General features: G+C 36.6%; 1 protein-coding gene and 3 long non-coding RNA genes across 4 annotated transcripts in view; 2 read left to right on the top strand and 2 right to left on the bottom strand.

Moving 5' to 3' along the window:
• The window catches only part of LOC134674402 (serine/threonine-protein phosphatase alpha-2 isoform), a 68,783-nt gene that overhangs the window by 38,666 nt on the left and 12,059 nt on the right, over positions 1-18,058 (top strand). The gene's annotated exons all lie outside the window — the stretch shown is intronic.
• The window catches only part of LOC134674411 (uncharacterized), a 44,959-nt gene that overhangs the window by 20,917 nt on the left and 5,984 nt on the right, over positions 1-18,058 (bottom strand). The gene's annotated exons all lie outside the window — the stretch shown is intronic.
• Positions 2,523-4,656, top strand: LOC134674410 (uncharacterized). Its single transcript, XR_010099602.1, has 3 exons — positions 2,523-3,168; positions 3,291-3,478; positions 4,544-4,656. It is a non-coding gene; the product is annotated as an uncharacterized LOC134674410 (long non-coding RNA).
• LOC134674409 (uncharacterized) lies at positions 4,498-5,756 on the bottom strand. Its single transcript, XR_010099601.1, has 2 exons — positions 5,190-5,756; positions 4,498-4,645 (listed from the first exon to the last, which is right to left on the bottom strand). It is a non-coding gene; the product is annotated as an uncharacterized LOC134674409 (long non-coding RNA).

Genomic DNA, 18,058 nt, shown 5'->3' on the forward strand with positions numbered 1-18,058 from the left:
ACACGTGTGCCGAATGCGATGTTCAAAGGAAGAACACCGGAAAACACTAACTGAGAATTTAAAATCACAGTGCAGGAAATGTACCAATCTATGTCCAGTTGATTTACTGCCTGTTTGAACTTTACCTCTTACGTCACCCCTAAGTTTATGTCAAGGTCGTTACTAAAAAGCCTTGCGTTGAGGTTTATCGTAAAACGAATGGCCAGCTCTTTCTTCCATACTGTTACGAATTATCTTTAGAAAGATAAAACTTTCTCATTAATCTTTTCAGTCTAATAATGAAATAATGCACGTTCCTTTATTCTCGGTTAATCTTAAACGGCGGCGTCTTTCACTGCATTATAATAAGATTGATAAGAAATATAAAAGTATAATTACTTGTTAAAAGAGAATTTCATCCGCAAGTTTCATAATCTCCAAAGTTAATTAAAAAAGACATGTAAAATTTGCAATAACGCCAATGATGGCAAGACTAAGTGAATTGTCTGTGAAAATGTTGATAGTTTCGTAAATATCTTTTGATAATTCTTAGGAATCTTCTCTATTGATCTGCTCCTTATGACTCACGTCAATAGTGGAAAAATTGTTTCCGGATTACTTATCTGTGATAACGTTCTGTCATATCAAACGGCATATTTTAGACTTTCACAAATAGAATAAACTTTCTTTGATGTATTTGATTAATTCACTTCAGTTTTCATCATAAATGTACCTGTAGAAATTGAATGCTAACAATTTAGGTGGTAGTCATGTGTGTATTTTTACGGTACCTACACATTTTTGACTTTACTATCGTCATAAGGATCGCTAATGTTGTAACATGGCATATAACTTTGAGTTAATAATGCAGAGAGAGCCTCGCTATGGGCAAACGAGCCTGGCCGTCCGCCAAACATTACTTAATAATAGTTTACTATGCAGGTGTCGTGCGTGTTTTCACTATCGCGCGTCACACGGTTCATCGTGCCACTCCAATGTCTACGCACGTTGAATTACGGCGACCCGGTGACACTAGGAACGATGTCAGCAGGCGCATTATGGCTGTGCTTATCACGCACGATATTACATAAGTGCTGATGGATGTCATGGGCGATAACCGCAAATAAAGTGAACCTGCAGAGTGCAAGTGAATTAAGGTTAGCAGCGATCGCCACAGAGTTATTATGTTCTGTCTCTGAAGAATTTATCTTGACAAAAATACGACTAAGAAAAGGACTCTGCCTCTGGTCATCATCACTTTCCTAGCTATCCCGGCCTTTTGCCACTGCTCGCTAAAGGAGCCTCGTAGCCAGTGTGATTGTGATGTGACGCTGACATACTCCACCGGCTGCTGCCGATTAGGTTGACTCAATAGAGCCATGTGGGAGCTTGCAGTGCTATTAGCCTCAACATCGCCTCCCCCTCGTAATCTCATCTTCCTAGTCCTTGCTGCAAGAAATGCTGGCTGGAGCTATCCCAAGAAAATCAGGCTCACTAAAGGAGCCAGGGATCCGCTTGGCAACCATAGCACAATGTGCTAAATTCATGTCACTGTCATACGGTTAGCAACTAAATATCACACCAAGGTTGAGTGTACTCAATTTACCATTTAGCGTTCAAGGTAAATAGCTAGAGTCGCAGGACATTTGCTGCTCCGATAAATTATCATGTCACGACTATCCGTGAATCATATAAATCTTATCAAAAATGAAAAGATAACGGCCCTGATAAATCCGAGTGGGAATTTGTAAACATTGTAATTTCTAAAGTGCTTCTAAATATAGTATATTAGCCTCGATAAACAAGTGTACTCCAGCCAAAATTGTCCGTAATTTATGAGTTCATACTTTTTAAAATTCTAATTCTATTTATCCATCTAGACTATTCTAGACTAAATAGTTGAACGGACAGCTTATTAAATTTCCAACAGACTTGGTAGTTTAAAATTAAAGTTCGTTAGAGAAAGCTATAAATATCTGTCTGGCGCTGTGATATCTCGTTTCGCTTAGGGAGGGATTTCACATTTACACAGGACATTTCTATTTATTACTTTGTTTACATGTCAGAAACGCTTTTAGTATTTAAAAGGTACTTACTATAAGATCTATAATGGAGTTTCTTTTCAAAAGGGCATATTTTTGTATGGTTTTCATAGAGAGAAAAGACACTCCTCAAATCATCCTACGTTGGTATCTCCAGAGGGCCCGCATCACATCGCATTATGACCGTTCGTAGCTTTTGGCCCGAATCCATGTTTATTACACGTTTTATGTGTTCTGTTTGTAAGTGCTACAGTTAACTTATTGCCTTGTTTTGGTATGGCATTGTTACATACATGTAAAACCTTGCGAAAATTACGTTAGAACTGGCTGGTAACTGATCTTCAGTCGTCTCACACAGAAAAAAAACCGAACGCTCCCATACGGCGCTAGTCGCGAGTATCACGACACATTGTCGTTATGCCCCTCTCGGGAAAACCCACGTGGCGCGGCTACATGCCTACTATCAATTCATAACGTAAAAAAAACTTTAGTAGGCGAATAACCAGGCGTTTGTAAATAAGTATAACCTATGACATTCGCTCCCTTAGGAGAGTATGACACGATTCCGCACTAATTGATAGCATCAGTTGACCTATTTTACAACAAAAACACAATACACACCAAAATTACAAACGATCGACATGTACGTCGTTGAATAGTTGCGAAGTTACGCGGCCTGGCGTAATTTGCTGACCGCCACAATGAGCGGTGGCGACCGACACAGTCCATCGGATAAACATAATAGCAGCGACAAAAGTAAATCATGTCTACGGTCGACTGGTTATACCTTTACAGCCGTATTCATAAAAAATCCTTAAATGAGGAATGATCAGCTTATTAACTAATCCACTGTTTAGGCTTAATAAGCCGTTGATAAGAACCATGATTTATAAACGTTTATTAGGGGTTTCTTAACTAATAAGCAGATTAGACGCGTTATGTTGGCATCTTGGCACATAGACAAAAAATGGCTGAACATTAATTTAAAAAAAAAAGTTTGACAGCAACACTAGCGGTAAATCGTAAAATCCTGAACAATGCGATGTACAATTTTAACCAGTTTTCTGGGTTATTATATATTAAAATAGCCTCTGCATCACAAAAACATATAAATAATATTGCACGACTGGAAATTTTACAAAACTTGGTAAGTATAACCACCTATATCATAGGCTGATAATCAGACATGTCTCCTTTTTAAAGTTACAAGTACCTAATTATGAGTTCTTTGCAAGCAATATTGATAAACCTATGTGTTATTGGTTATAGTTTCAATATATTGTGAGGTAAAGAGGACGGAGTCAAGAATTGGAGAAATCACAGCAAGAAATCACCGCAAGCCCGCCTGCGCGCCATCGCCACCGTGATACCACGGATTCCAACACATTTTGTTCTGGTGGCGAAACACGAACGATATTGACACTATTCATATCAAATGATCGGTGAAGATAAATCAGGTGAGCAAGGTTTGGTTATTCATTTTTATATTTTATATGAGCCTAGAGTGTCCCACTGCTGGCCAAAGGCCTCTCTCCTCCCTTTCCACGTTTTATTCATTACTTAACGTAAAATGTGGTAGTATTTTCATGAACATACACTCGACACCCAAAAAATTAACGGCCTCTTCATTTTTAATTTGACATTTGATTTGACTTACTATCGGTGTTTTCTAGAAGAGCAGAGCTAAGCTAGTTAGGAGCTGTTTATAATAGAATTAGTGGATAACATACTTAACCAACCACGATGGAACCAATTTATCAGTGAAGTGGCGATTTATCTTCAAACCTTTTTTGTTTGGCTTGGGCGCAGAGTTAAGCGCTTGCAACTAGACAGTGACAATGTTTGCAGTGAAACATCTCAGCCAATAGCCGCATTAAAAGGCAAACTCCACAATTCATAATGAGGCAGAAATGTTCATTATTCACAGGAGTGTCGCTGTTGGTAGGTTATGTAATTTAAAACCAACATAGATATCAATATGATTTTTACATAATGTTCTTATCAATCATAACACACCTGTGTAGGTTAATTATTTGTTTAAAAGTATATTAGCATTTCAATCCATAACTTTGTTATTATTATTATTTATTCATTTATTTAAAACTTTATTGCACAAAAGAATAACTTAATGTACAAAAGGCGAACTTAATGCCATGAGGCATTCTCTACCAGTCAACCTTAAGGCCAAGCAGAAAATATTGTTGTAATATTGTATAATTTCATTTTTTCAAACTACCATTGCCGGCAAGAAACAGTGTAGGTACACTAGGTACAAGTATGTAACTGTGAACAAAACAGACATGTATGTAATTCTTAAGTTCTGCTGTGAGATAGCTATGGTATTGACAAACAACAACAGAATCTCTGCCTGGATGGAGATCCATTATTCCATATAGTTGCCACAACAATATGGAAATTATTCCATATCGCCATATCCATTAGGATGTTGTACTTAAACTAAAAATAAAAGATGATATAGGTTGATTCAATGAATATATTAATTGAAACTGTGTTCTTTTCAGGTTGTGAGTATTCCATCATCAGCTATTGTCCGGAGCTGGCTACATAATCCGGAGGCCACACTGTTCTGGCATCTAACCAGCCAGCAAATGAAGTTGGTTGTACTGAAATAAAGAAACAAATATTAACTAGTTTGATGATTATAAAATGTAATAAAATTGTTATATTCAAGTGGGTTGTTTGATTTCCCTAAATTAACACATGAAATATGTTGATATGTTATAAATCTTATAATAAAAATATCAGTTTAAAATACATGAACTTGTTTTATTTATCTATCACCATGTCAAAAATTAACTCTGCTCAGTGTGGACTTTCAACACAGAACTCAGTATTCAGTGCAGTGGCAGCGTTAACAGTGCATAAATCCAACCAAAGTAGGCCAACCATAGTTTATTTTGATAGGTATATTATATTTTAGTGATAATGATACCTACAAATTGGAATATGATATGTCCCACAACAAAGATACCTATATACCTGCCCATACTATTCAATTAAGTATCTTCAGTATTGCTGTGCCCTTACAGGGTCCTATGTAATATGTGCGCAATTAATACCTTTTAGTTAGAGCTTGAGAATACCGTGATCTTATAATGAATCAACGTTTTATGGCAGGTAATGAGTATGTAAGAAAAGTATACTCACGTCTTTGCGCTGTAGTAGTTTTCATTCTTTTATGATAGGCATATAGGTTGGTGAGGTGCTTTATCCGACGCCGGTGCCCCAGTCGTGATGTCTAGTCTTATGTATAACAGCTCGTATCGCATAAATTGCTTGCATCTTGATGAATCCGACACACAATCATGCAAACAAAACAACTCCTAGCAAAGGCGCAATATCTAGGTTTCCCGCTATTTGCGCACTATATCTAGGTATATAATGGTTTATCTCCTTATTTACACATATTAAACCACTCATTTATTAAATTTAGAGGTTTTTTAAACAAAAAGAACACCCAACCAAATCACTAAATTACGATACAAGTCTCATCTACGTTTGCACGAATTTGTGAAATGCTGTCTTGTCAAAATCAGCTGTTTTGTGACCGCCATCTTGGAAAATAGCAGATAATAAACAGATAAAGAAGGGTCCTCGGCTCCGTAACTTTCCGAGGATTTAATGAAGAGATGATCAACTGTTTAGCGCTAAAAAGTGTTTATGAATCACGTTTTGTGACATCCGGTTATCAGCAACTGATGATCAATGCTCTAACTGTTTATGAATACGGCTGTTAGATGTTGCAGATAGATAAAAGTTATTCGTAATTGACCCACTAATCGACTATTTAGTAAACTAAATATTGTTTATTTTATTGATAAATAAATCTGGTCAGATAATTTTATAGAGTTGTTTGTTGTTTTCAAAACACGAAAACGGAGCAATTTTTGAACGTTTTTCCGGACACACTTGAGTAAGTTAAGTACCTGAATGGAACGAGCGAAGCGCGCGTGAGAGCTAGCTCTAAATATCTCCAAGGACCTATCTATGTTACCTGTCGTAGAAAATGGCTTTATAACGCTCAAGAAACCAATTTAGTGGAAACACTCCAGATCATTTTCAGCAAAGATTGAATTTAATGGAGCCCGTAAATTTCATCTGGCGTAATTTGGCGAACGGGATAAAATTACACGCGTTTTCGAGGACAAGCTCGTTTGATATTTGACTAGGCCTACGTTTATCCAAGGTCGCATTTGGGTGAAGGTCAGGGGAGTTGACATACAACCAATTGAATTTTGTATTAAGCCGAAACGTCTGCAAACGAATTAAAGGAAGAGTGGAATAACATACCGTTGGTTTCATCCTGTTTTAACTACATATAGGTTAAGTCAAGTTACTAGTAATATATCAAGAAAAGAAGCCACAGGGAAAATGCATTGCGCCGCCGTAAATTTGATGTCCATAAAATGGAACTTTTTTAGCCTAAAAATTAATGAAGTTTTTTCTTTTGGTCTTGGAAATACTTTTCTTGTATTAGCAGTTTTATAGAATTAACGTATCTCAAAAAAATTTGTGATCTTTACAAGCAAATTGGGATGACAAATCTTATTTATGCAACACTTATATACGAGGGCCTATTGTCTTACTCGGACAATGAGTAGGATGTTCGCAAAATATTAATTTGGGAAGGCAATTCATTGTAACGATTCCGGCAATGCTGGCCAGGTGTTAGTGTTTCCTGTCAGATGGCCGCCGCGGCGCAAAATTACGCTTGATGCTGTAATACGGTGTCAGGAAGGTGTTCATGACGATTAGAGATGTCTAGGATATTAAGGAAGGAAGGTTAAATCAAGACAAACGGTATCGTATAACTATTGCTTGAGAATATCATTTTGCGCTATTCCGTACATGCAGAGATGACACAGATGTGTCGACTATTCCATTCTGTATAGCCTACTCCACTGAAATGACACACGGCCTTTCATGAATGACACTCTTCGCCCTATTCGCAGATATATTCCCTTATATGGTAAAAGAAATTGACGCCGCCGTATTTACTCAAATGCCACAGCGAAAGGGGCGATTCAAGTTACAAAACCAACTAAACTTTGTAATGCAAAGCCAGCGGCTTGCGTCAATCCCCACTTCACTAATGAAGTTCCAGCAACACCCATAAACGCAAACATTGTCTGCCCCACGTGTCACTAAGCTTTGCTCCCAACTTTAAACAAGGCGTAACCTTACAAGGTTGCAAAGGTCACCTCGTATATCTAAATAGCCAGTCGCCCGCCGATAAAAGAATATCTTAGAAAAAGCATGTTATCAATCCTCCAGGTACTAGTGATACCATCTTCCACGCGGTTATATACCTTGTTGCAAAGATATAAGGTCTAGCGATGGTCAGTTAGAGTTATCTGCAGCGAAGAGTGCTTCTTTGTGTTCCAATAACTTCTCTTTTACCTTTTCACGCTCTGTGGATACGAAAATAGTGGATTGTTAGACGAGGCGAGGCAGAGCGTTCTGATTTTTTTCGCCAGCAGGGACCGTTTCAATTCGCTCCATTTAAGTGTTTACTTAGGTCTCTACAAAGGAGAACAGCTTTGATTGTGCTGCCAGAACCGGACTGTTCTGAATCCAATATTTATCACTGTTTTGTTGCTTTAATCTTACAGTGAGATTATTATGCAGTGGTTTTTTTAGGGTTCCGTACCCAAAGGGTAAAACGGGACCCTATTACTAAGACTTCGCTGTCCGTCCGTCCGTCCGTCTGTCACCAGGCTGTATCTCACGAACCGTGATAGCTAGACAGTTGAAATTTTCACAGATGATGTATTTCTGTTGCCGCTATAACAACAAATACTAAAAACAGAATAAAATAAAGATTTAAATGGGGCTCCCATACAACAAACGTGATTTTTGACCAAAGTTAAGCAACGTCGGGAGTGGTCAGTACTTGGATGGGTGACCGTTTTTTTTTTGCTTTTTTTTTGTTTTTTTTTTTTTTTGCATTATGGTACGGAACCCTTCGTGCGCGAGTCCGACTCGCACTTGCCCGGTTTTTTAGAAATAACCTTATCACTTCATCACATCACTAGATAAGATAGTTACAAGATAACATAAAAAAAAACGTCTGCAGAAAAATGTATTTAATATAAAATATACTACTAGGCAATAGGCATACCTATTTTAATAATAAAGGATCTTCGGTTATAGGTTCTTAAATATTTTTAGTATAAACATAATCACCAGGTGTATTTTTTTGTAGATTGTCAGATCAAAAGGTCGTGCTTTATACAATGTTTATTTCAGATATGATCTATCAGAAACAGATATACTTTTACAGAATTAACACTTTCAACTCGGGTAATAAGTTTGCTGGCGGGTCAACAGAATCTTTTTGCATGATATTATACGGCAACCTCTATGCGAAACGATGCCATATCATTGAGACAATTGCTCAATTTAAAAGTCCGCGGACCTTTAATTACTTCCGCGGCCTTTGATGACCCGTTCGCGAATGTTTTAATCTACAATCTTGTTGGACGTATTTAAACTATTGTCGCTATTTATAGATTTCTTTTATAGTTCGCTCGTGTTGCGAATTTAAATCCATTGAGAGGATTATGCATTAACGAGTTATTTTCGTGGAGCGACAATCCATCAAGATCGCACGGAGTATTTGGATGAGGGCATCGAATGATTTGATCAGTCATTGGGCACATTCTTAGGAAAGATCTTATTGTTTATGGACGTCTTTCGGCTAATAAGGGGGTATTTTATTTCTCAATCCTTAAATCTACTGTCGTAAGCGAAAACAAGATAATAATGACAAATCAATATATGTTTAACGATTTCACAATTGATAAATTTGCAAGTGTACAAGATTTCAAAGATAAGCAGCGTCAGTTGATTGAGAAATTGTTGCGAAATCGATACTTCACAACCACCTGTACCAATACATGCTTGGTAATCGAAAACAGGGATATCTTATAAAGAGATGTGTTTGGGTCAGCAACAAAGTTCCTTGTTAGCAATCAATGTTTACTTACAAATCATTTATATTAATCGCGATCCTAAATAAGTGAAAATTTTAGAGAATTATTGAGTAATGTGCCAAAACCTAGGAGAAGCTTCGACGGTATTTTATGTGTGCTGTAGGTAACAAGTCACATCTCCCGAAATATGAAATACGTCATGAAAATATTTCACACTATTTCCTAACACTCGAGTTCCCCATTCATCAAAACCTCATCCCAACAAGACCTAGTTTCACGCAGTGGCAAAGGCATTTGACATGAAAGACGCTAAAAGTTCCTTCTCGGCAGAGTCCTCAGACTTAAATTGGAGGAGTCCAACGGTATGTGGGTCACGTGTTGTCAAGTGCGGAGCATTTGACGCAGCCGAGCCACCCCCGCGCCCACGTCATACATTCATTAGAGTTATGCAATTCGAACATTTGTTAGGCTGCTTCTTAATTCTCGACTAAGTAATTAATCATAATTGAATTCCTCGTTTATTGAGTCCGGCTAAGCTAACTTTACAGCTACTTTAACAGAACAAATTGAGTGTTATTTTGTTATTTTAATAGAAATTTGATATTAATGATGACATTTCCACACTTCGTTATTGCAAATGCTATGATATGGTCCGACTTATCATTCTTATTATTTTTATACCTACATCAAGCACTAAACACGCTGGTAGGCAAGTGACAAGCTTGCGACTTTCAAACTAGAGTTAGACCAATAGAAGACTGCAACGATTTTGATAGCACACGCAGTGCAACTGTCAGTTATACGTCATAATTTCATAGAAGTATGACGTTTAAAATAAAGTGCACTGCGTATATTAACAAAATGGTTGCAAAATTTTCTTGGTCTAACTCTATCCGCTGTGGTTTGGTTCTTCGGAATGTATGTGAAAAATATTATTTGCAACTACCTATTTACGATAAAAGAAAGACATTGTGAGAAAATCTGTACACACGTACGAAAACAATATTAAGATGCTTACGAGTATATTACAGAGCGTGGGTATACAATACAACCCAATCCCCTTTGTGCATGAGTGAGCATTAATTAGAACATAGACCTAGGTCGTTAAGCACTCCTAAATAATTGCGAAATCAAACTATTAATAAACGTAAAAGCAACCCTTTTAATTTCAAAGTCTGAAGCCTTGAGAACATTTGATGGCTAGAGAAATTAAATTTTCGTGCCTCGCTGCGGCTAAACGTAGGCTATATTTAGCATTTCAGTGTCCTAATGGGCGTTTTCGGAAAAAAATATTTGGGTAAAATATCACTGTCCCACGACTTTGGTATACTTTTTTACCGTCAAATACTGTTTTAAAGTGTACTACATGTATACAAAAATTGTAAAGTGATTTATTATCTGAGTATTTATGATAAAAAAACTGATTTAATGGTACTTTAAAGTAAAGAAAATGTACAAAAACTGAAGAAAGGGAGATGATTTTTGAGTGTCCCATGCACACTTTGCATACTTTGGATCCAAATATTATATATCTGCCTCCTTCTAGGCCCAAACCTGGTTGTTGTGTGATAAGATCGTACCAGCCAAAATCTATTAAAAACCTTATTTTTTAGCACCTAAAGTAAAAATATGCATTAAAGTTTAATTTATTGTTGTCCTTCAATATCGACGTAGTGGAAATTTCCACCAACGTCACGGAGTTTTTACCAACTTAGTAGCAAAAATCTACTAATATCATACGGATTTTTACATGATCGTAACATTATGTTCCTATAATTACCCGGTGTTTAGGTTTTACAAGGCAATTGGGCTCGAAAAAAGCTAGTGTAGGTTGTGCGTCACGATGTGCATAAATTTGTTTTCCACAACGAACTGAATTAAACTGAAGATAAGGAGCCAATTATTTACTAAATATTTTTGAATTACGTTAGATTATTATGTGTTGTATGACATCAAATAATTATAATTAAGAAAATTCAAACGATCAGACCGCTATTTCGCTTTATTAACCAACCGGCATGCCTACGTCACATCCAAAACGTTACGTGATGTATTAGTGGAACAAAAAAACGTGACGTATGGAATGAAAATGCACGGTTTACATGCCGTCATTTTAAGTTGCCAAAATATAGTAGGTAGAGTGATATTAAAAAGACAAAAATAATTTTATTCTAGCTATATTCTTCTAACTACTCGACCTACTAGTAATTACTTAGCACCAGTGGCGGCTCGACCTAAGAAACGCTGGCAGGCGCAGGTTATGCTTTCGACTGCAGCAGTATTGCAGTACGACAATACTGCTGACTGCAAATGTCAAAAAACTGGGCAGCAACATCTATTTTCATTTTGTAGCAGTAATGCAGTCGGCAGTATTGTCGTGCTGCAATACTGCTGCAGTCGAAAGCATAATTACTGCAGGAAATATCAAAATCTGTTAAGTTAAACTAAAATAATAGGTATTAATTACTAAATTATTTAATTTAGTACATCATTAAGTAGGTATTAAATTAAGAAGCTATTTTCCGCACATGTAAACCCTTCATGTAGTTCCTAAACGCGATATTATGGTCCATAACGTCACTTTGTCCTACTGTGGCTGTGATTGATTTTATTAGAATTTATATTAATTATTAGGATAATTGATACTGATTTCGATCTCATTCGCAAGAATAATATATGATAATTATTAAAAACAACTTTTTATAATACCTTTACCTTACGTTTTTCATAACAAAATGATTGCAAAGCAACAATTAAAACGAAAAATGTGACGTATTGGAAAGACTTCTTTAAATAACTTTATTGTAATACTTAGTATTGCAGTTGTTATTCGTTTTTAGAAAATTAATATTGTTTTATATTTCCATAAATAAAAACTGGTTCACTTAAAACACTCTGATCTTCACTTAAAACCTGCCTAAAACTTGTAACGTAATGGAACGTCACATTGGCTGTCATTCAGTTTAAAGTGATTTATTAAGAATATAAATAATGTATATAGAAAGAAAGTAACATTTTCATAAAATATATAAATAGTAGATTTAATTCAACCCATTTTTAGTCAAAAAAAATTTTTTTTTGGTGTGTGGAATTCCATTACGTGACGGACTCTAATTCTAAAAACGCCCTAATAATGTACACGTAACGCGATGACGTCAAAGGATGTTTGCTCAAGTTATTTCGGCGGACTTAATGTTTGGGCGGGGGTTGGGAACTGCCGCAATAAAGCACCTGCCAATAATACATTGGTTAAGTGCGCTGTTGATAGTGAGGCATTTGGGGTAGTAATTGTAAACCTACAGATCTTATTGTCGGTTCAAAAAGGAAAAGATCACTGCGTTAAGCAGTCTTAGAAACACATTAAAACAAAGGGGTGATGTGATAATTATAAATGTTATTACATGCTTATTCTAGTAAACCTTACGTTTCGTTATCGTATCACATTTTGTAACGCCTGAAATCGTAGAATTTTGAACAATAAAACATGATTAATCACAAATTATATTGTACGAATTTAAAGTATCACATGTTGAAATATTTTTAAAAACTGTAGAACAAATAACTTCTTTAAAATCGTGTTTACAGTTCTAGGGTGTGCCAAATAAATAATTGATTATAATTATCCTCCCTCCTTTATTACTAGGGTAAACAAAATCCTTGACATTCTAGTTCTACACTTCCAAAACTATTTATATCCATCCAATATCCTGTCATGTCGGCGCCGGTTGTCGAAAGCTTGGAAATGGCAGCCGCGTCTGCCACTGTCGCGGCCGTATTTTCAGCTTGTCACAAGTCACAATCATTTATCAAGGAAGGTCAAGGCCGGCAGAAACTAGAACCTAACTTTATTTACTTTTTGGTGTTTGGTTTTAGGCCCAATCGGTTGAAGTGAAAAGACAATTTAGTGAGACATCCAAGATCCGCAAGCAGATGGAATTTGACCTGGCCTCGAAGCGTTTTATATTGTACGTTTATTGTGAAGGCACAATCGCTCAGTAGCCTAATTAATATCTAAGATTTGAAACAACCAGTAACTAACATAAACTGTTTAATTCTTAAGCGATTTCTGGGACACATGCAGAAAAAGAAATAGCCTTGCAAAGAAAGATTTGCACCAAGCATTCCGACATTTGTTTTTTCATTTCACTGTCTAAATACATATTTATCGCAGAGTACTTTGGCAAATAGTTTCTGCCTCCATTATACGTTTCTCAATCGTGCGCATCAACGCGATAACAATATTTATATTCGCTATCACTGGTCAGTAGGTAGTAGGTTCAAAATCCCATACAAAAATAGACAACGAAAACGCACACCGCGCTATCGAATGAAGTTTACACTAGAGGTTCAGATAAAATTAAATGTCACTTGTGCCATCTATTGCATCCCCTTGAATTATCTGCCAAGGTTGGAAAAAATGTCTCGGTTTTTAAATACAATGTAATTATCATTGAGTCAACTTTGCCGACCTGAATAACAGACGCAGGAAGTATTTCCATTTGTTTAAGGTTTAGCACTTTCACGCTCCGTTTCCTCTTGTTTGTGTAAATATATACGTTAAAAGCGATGGTAACTTTGTTAATTATAGCTACATCTTCATTAATCCATTTTGTATTCAGTTTTCTTTGGGAAATGGGATCAATTTTATGTTTTACTTTGTACGAAATGTACGAGTATTAAATTGTGTCCGTCGTCGAATTCTTATACCGGCGTCTCAAATAGCATATTATAGGTATCACTCCGGTTTTATAAACCCCTTTACGATTATTAATCACGTCAAACTTTATTACGTATGACATCATAGTAATATCCTATCATCATAATATTCTCATATTAATGCAGCATCAGATTTATATGCTCATACACATATGTTTGACAAGTAGGTACCAAAGGCAGATGTCACACCACACCACACAGCGTGAAGCGAGTAATAGCTAAGCAAGATTTTATTTGTATGCCTTTCTTCGCGCGTTGTACGTCTTTTGAGTGAGAAAGTAGTCCCAAAAATATATATATCACTTCCTCGTTGTCGGGGGACAATTTCTCATGTCTAGCCCATAAACATTCGCTTCCCTCGCCCAAGGCTATTGCCAGGGTTGGAGTAAATGACGCGATACTAGTCAACTTACCGCTATTTATTGCAGGCAAAGTTCTTGCAAACTTATAAGTCGAATTCTTTGACGACAGCGTCATTTTGTCACGTTCGTAGCGGCAATTAGAGTAAGTTGTAATTAGTGTAATCGTACTTTGTATCAGGTCTTTCGGCCTAAGGCAGTGAGCGTGTTAAAACTATGGCTCAGAATAAATAACTTCTGAAGTAAATATTAGAAATACCTCTATAACAGTCAAGGTGTCCGACGACCTAGATCTAGTAAGGCCTTAGGTTTTTTCTATGGGTTTGTAAGTCTGGTGGCATTGGCAACCACTTTCGTAAAAACAAGTGCAAGAGAAACAAATTAACATTGATTTTATTAAATAAACAGTAATAAATAACTCGATGTTTACACGTTATTATCTCTTCATTGTCAACGTAACAAAGATAAAACCTCTCGGCAGATAAACAAAACACAACCTAGATCCGCCAGTGTCCCCGCAGCTCATTGTTGCAAGACAAGTGGCAGACACCCTTCACAGCCCTACAAACACCCATTATCACAGAGAGGGACACAACGTATACACCCATCCACCTCTTACCCAAGGCACGGGACGCCAGGTGCAAACAGCACAAAGATCTGTGCAAACATCTCCAACCTTAGGGTGACGTCATGTCTTTAGGGAAAGATAGCCGTTTATATGAGGTCGCCATGACATTGTCGAGAGAACCTACGTATGCAAGGCCGCTCCTAAATCAGGGTGATGTAATGAGAAAGGGAAGCTACCTCGCAAAAGGGCAAACAAGCCGTCATTGGACATTGCGTACACTTGACACACTCAAGGGCAAAATAATATTCTGCAAAGTTGTTTTACGAATGATTTTGGATGTTTAATTAAATGTAATCGACTCATCATTGTCAAAATATAACCAAAAACGCAAACAAGATATTCAATTTGGTTTATCTTATTTATTTACAACAACTTTGTGTCTAGAGAGATTTTGGTGTCAAAGTTCGTGAACGATATTGACGGCACGTGAAAATTCCAATTAAAACATTTTAAGTATTCGCTATGTGCACGACTGGTGCTGCCCTCATTTTGGCGGAATTTCTACGTTAAATCTTATGGAATAAAATTAGTTCAAGCGGCTGCCGCTAGTACTAATGTCGGACATTCCATAAGATTACCTGTGTTTGTGACGATCAGCGCCACCGACTTCGCACGTTCCCAATAAGTCAATAATCTAGTTCGTCTCTACTATTTTAATTTTTAATTTAAAGATTCATCATTAAACTAATAATGCAAGTGACAGACGCAATTACACATTTTTTTTTTTCATGTAAACTTGAGCAGAGAAATTTATGGTAGGTAGTAGTAAAATCGTCAACAAAAACATTTTGCTGGAAAAAGTTTTTAATAGTGTAATTGTGTTTGATGAATAAATATAATTTAGTAAGGTCGTTGTTAGTATGTTTACATTGAAATGACATTGTACTTATTTTTCATGTTTGCCACAAATTTTCTTAAGTAGTACTTCTTGTGCTTATCGTGTCGAGGTTCCTTTTTTGCAAAAAAGAAAGTACATAAGTACTTATTTATCAAGGTTTTTACCACACAACATTAAAATCTTCTTAACGGCGCGTTTCGTTAAATATTTCACGCGGTCTATTGCGTATCTAACCGACCATATGTGAGTGACGTCATGCGATATGAAAGTTATTAATGTCTGGACTAACGTGTTCCGCACACACGACGGCAAAACGGAATCTGACATTACCCGAACATGCTGAAATATATTGCTAAATGTATACTGAGATAATACCGAAATGTCGGCAGCGACAACAATAATAATGATATCTAATGCATGAATTGTACGCAAAATGATACTCTGATTATGATAATGACATAATATCGTTATTATGAATTGTTTGGTAATCATTTTTTTGGTGTCAAGTCTGTCAATGACTTTACACATGGCGTGGGTAGATTACCAAGGTGATGCGTAAAGCAACATTATTCGGATCATCAAAACGTCATTGAACAATTAGTAACGCTTTGAAATGACATACCAGTGTTGTTTTAATGACATTTTGTAAATACGGGAAACGAGTAATGGAATCTTTTATAACTTTGCGTCAAGACTGCGCCGATAAGTGAATTTTGTAATTTCCTAATCGAAAAATGTCGATCGGTGAAAGCAAACACATTTTCGTAAAAACTATGTGACTAAGATATATGTAAAACCCATTTACAGCTAAGATAGGTTCTCAGCAGCCTCTATATTTGATTTAAGACGATCCGTCGTGGAAATAATGTTCTTCGTTTATGTATTCAGTTTCCTTTCTTTGTATACAATTTCTCGCGCTGCGGGCAACCTCGCCAGCTGTAACGTGTGAGTTTATTTTCGTTTCTTAATCTTTGATGCCCTGTTGACGCCGATTTATTTATGCATCGATGGATTTATTGGGCGATGAGAAAAAATATGGTGATTTCATGAAGCGCCTTGAATTCTCAAATCGTTTTCCAAGTTACTGACGGGTACTTTCCATTTGTTTCCTAAATGTTTAAATTATTGAGACACAATTTGGGAGAGCGAACAAAAGGCACCGCGCTTAAGACTTAACAGAGGCCTCTCCCGAGAGGCAGTATGGACAAGAGGGACGTAACACTGTCTACAAAAATTAGGGGATCCCATTCTATGAATTTGCTACGGATCTTAATTGGCTTTTAATGGGTATTAGGAATACTAGGACTATTAGGAACTATGTTAACGATGCGACTTGCATTGCACGTGTACTTATTCAAACAAACTGTTTAGAAAAACTGTTTCAATGTTTCAATTATGGCCACTTTTAATAGATTGCAAAAACCATTGTCAAGGCTTTAAACTGTCGCTAACAATCATCAATCTCGACACGGTGGCCATTACGTCGGATCGGGGAACAGTTACAGTTCTCACCATTTACGGGGACCATTAGACCGCCTCTTGTTTAATCGCAGCCAATGCGTTTGCGCACGTGTAGAGCTCACGTGGCGGAGGCGCATGCACTCCGACCACAGTTGACGTCGGCAAAAAAAAACACCATAATTGAAGACAATCCCAACAATTTTGGATACAAACAGTTCAAAAACGTGATAAGAAAAAGAAGTTCTTGGATAGCCCAAACCCATGTTTCCGAATGGTATACATAACTCCTTCTACCTAATCAACTTTCCAATAAATTATTCGGTCCTGTTCTTCCGAGTGGAAATTCTCTAACTTTGTTCAAGAGGGTTCATTTACTAGTTTAAGAGGGCTATTCAGAACCTATAACCTTCCCACAAGCATGAAAGGAATAAATACACGTAATAAACATGTGTTCGGACGTCGTATACAAAATACTCTAGATCTTTTAGAAAAAAATCTCTCTTATCTTTTAAATCTTTTAAAAGATTAACGTCATCTTATAAATCCTTTTCTAAGATATATGTGCTGGAAGATAAAAGACAGCTTCGCGACTTCAGATACTGTTGTGGCAATTTTAGATACGTTTCTTTTCTGTAGCCTTACTTCGGGGTTTCACGACTGTTTAGTGCGTTTCTGGTGTTATGAATGGATGAATTAGGAAAGCATATTCCCACTGATAGCCGCTATCATTCCGCTTCGTCAACAAAACACAATATTTACTCGGCACCGGGCAAAGTTTACTGTTTATTCGAGATAATTAATTATATTTACTGCTCGACTGGGGAGAAAGTACCTAATCCCGAGGCAGTTGTGCCTTTTGGGAATTCATTACAAAGACCGCTCGATACTAAAGCTAAGACTCTCTTCTAGGAATATTTCACTAATGATCTTCAAACTACCAACATATTTTACTTGGCAAAAATGTTTCAAATTTTATGTAGCTTTAGATACTTGTTTAGTACATTTTATTCTCAAGAGACTAAATTATCTATTAACATCAATTTGAATTGTCGACATTTTTACTTGTGCCTCAAATTGAT

Source organism: Cydia fagiglandana, chromosome 20 (genome assembly GCF_963556715.1).
Source record: "Cydia fagiglandana chromosome 20, ilCydFagi1.1, whole genome shotgun sequence".
NCBI lineage: Eukaryota > Metazoa > Arthropoda > Insecta > Lepidoptera > Tortricidae > Cydia > Cydia fagiglandana.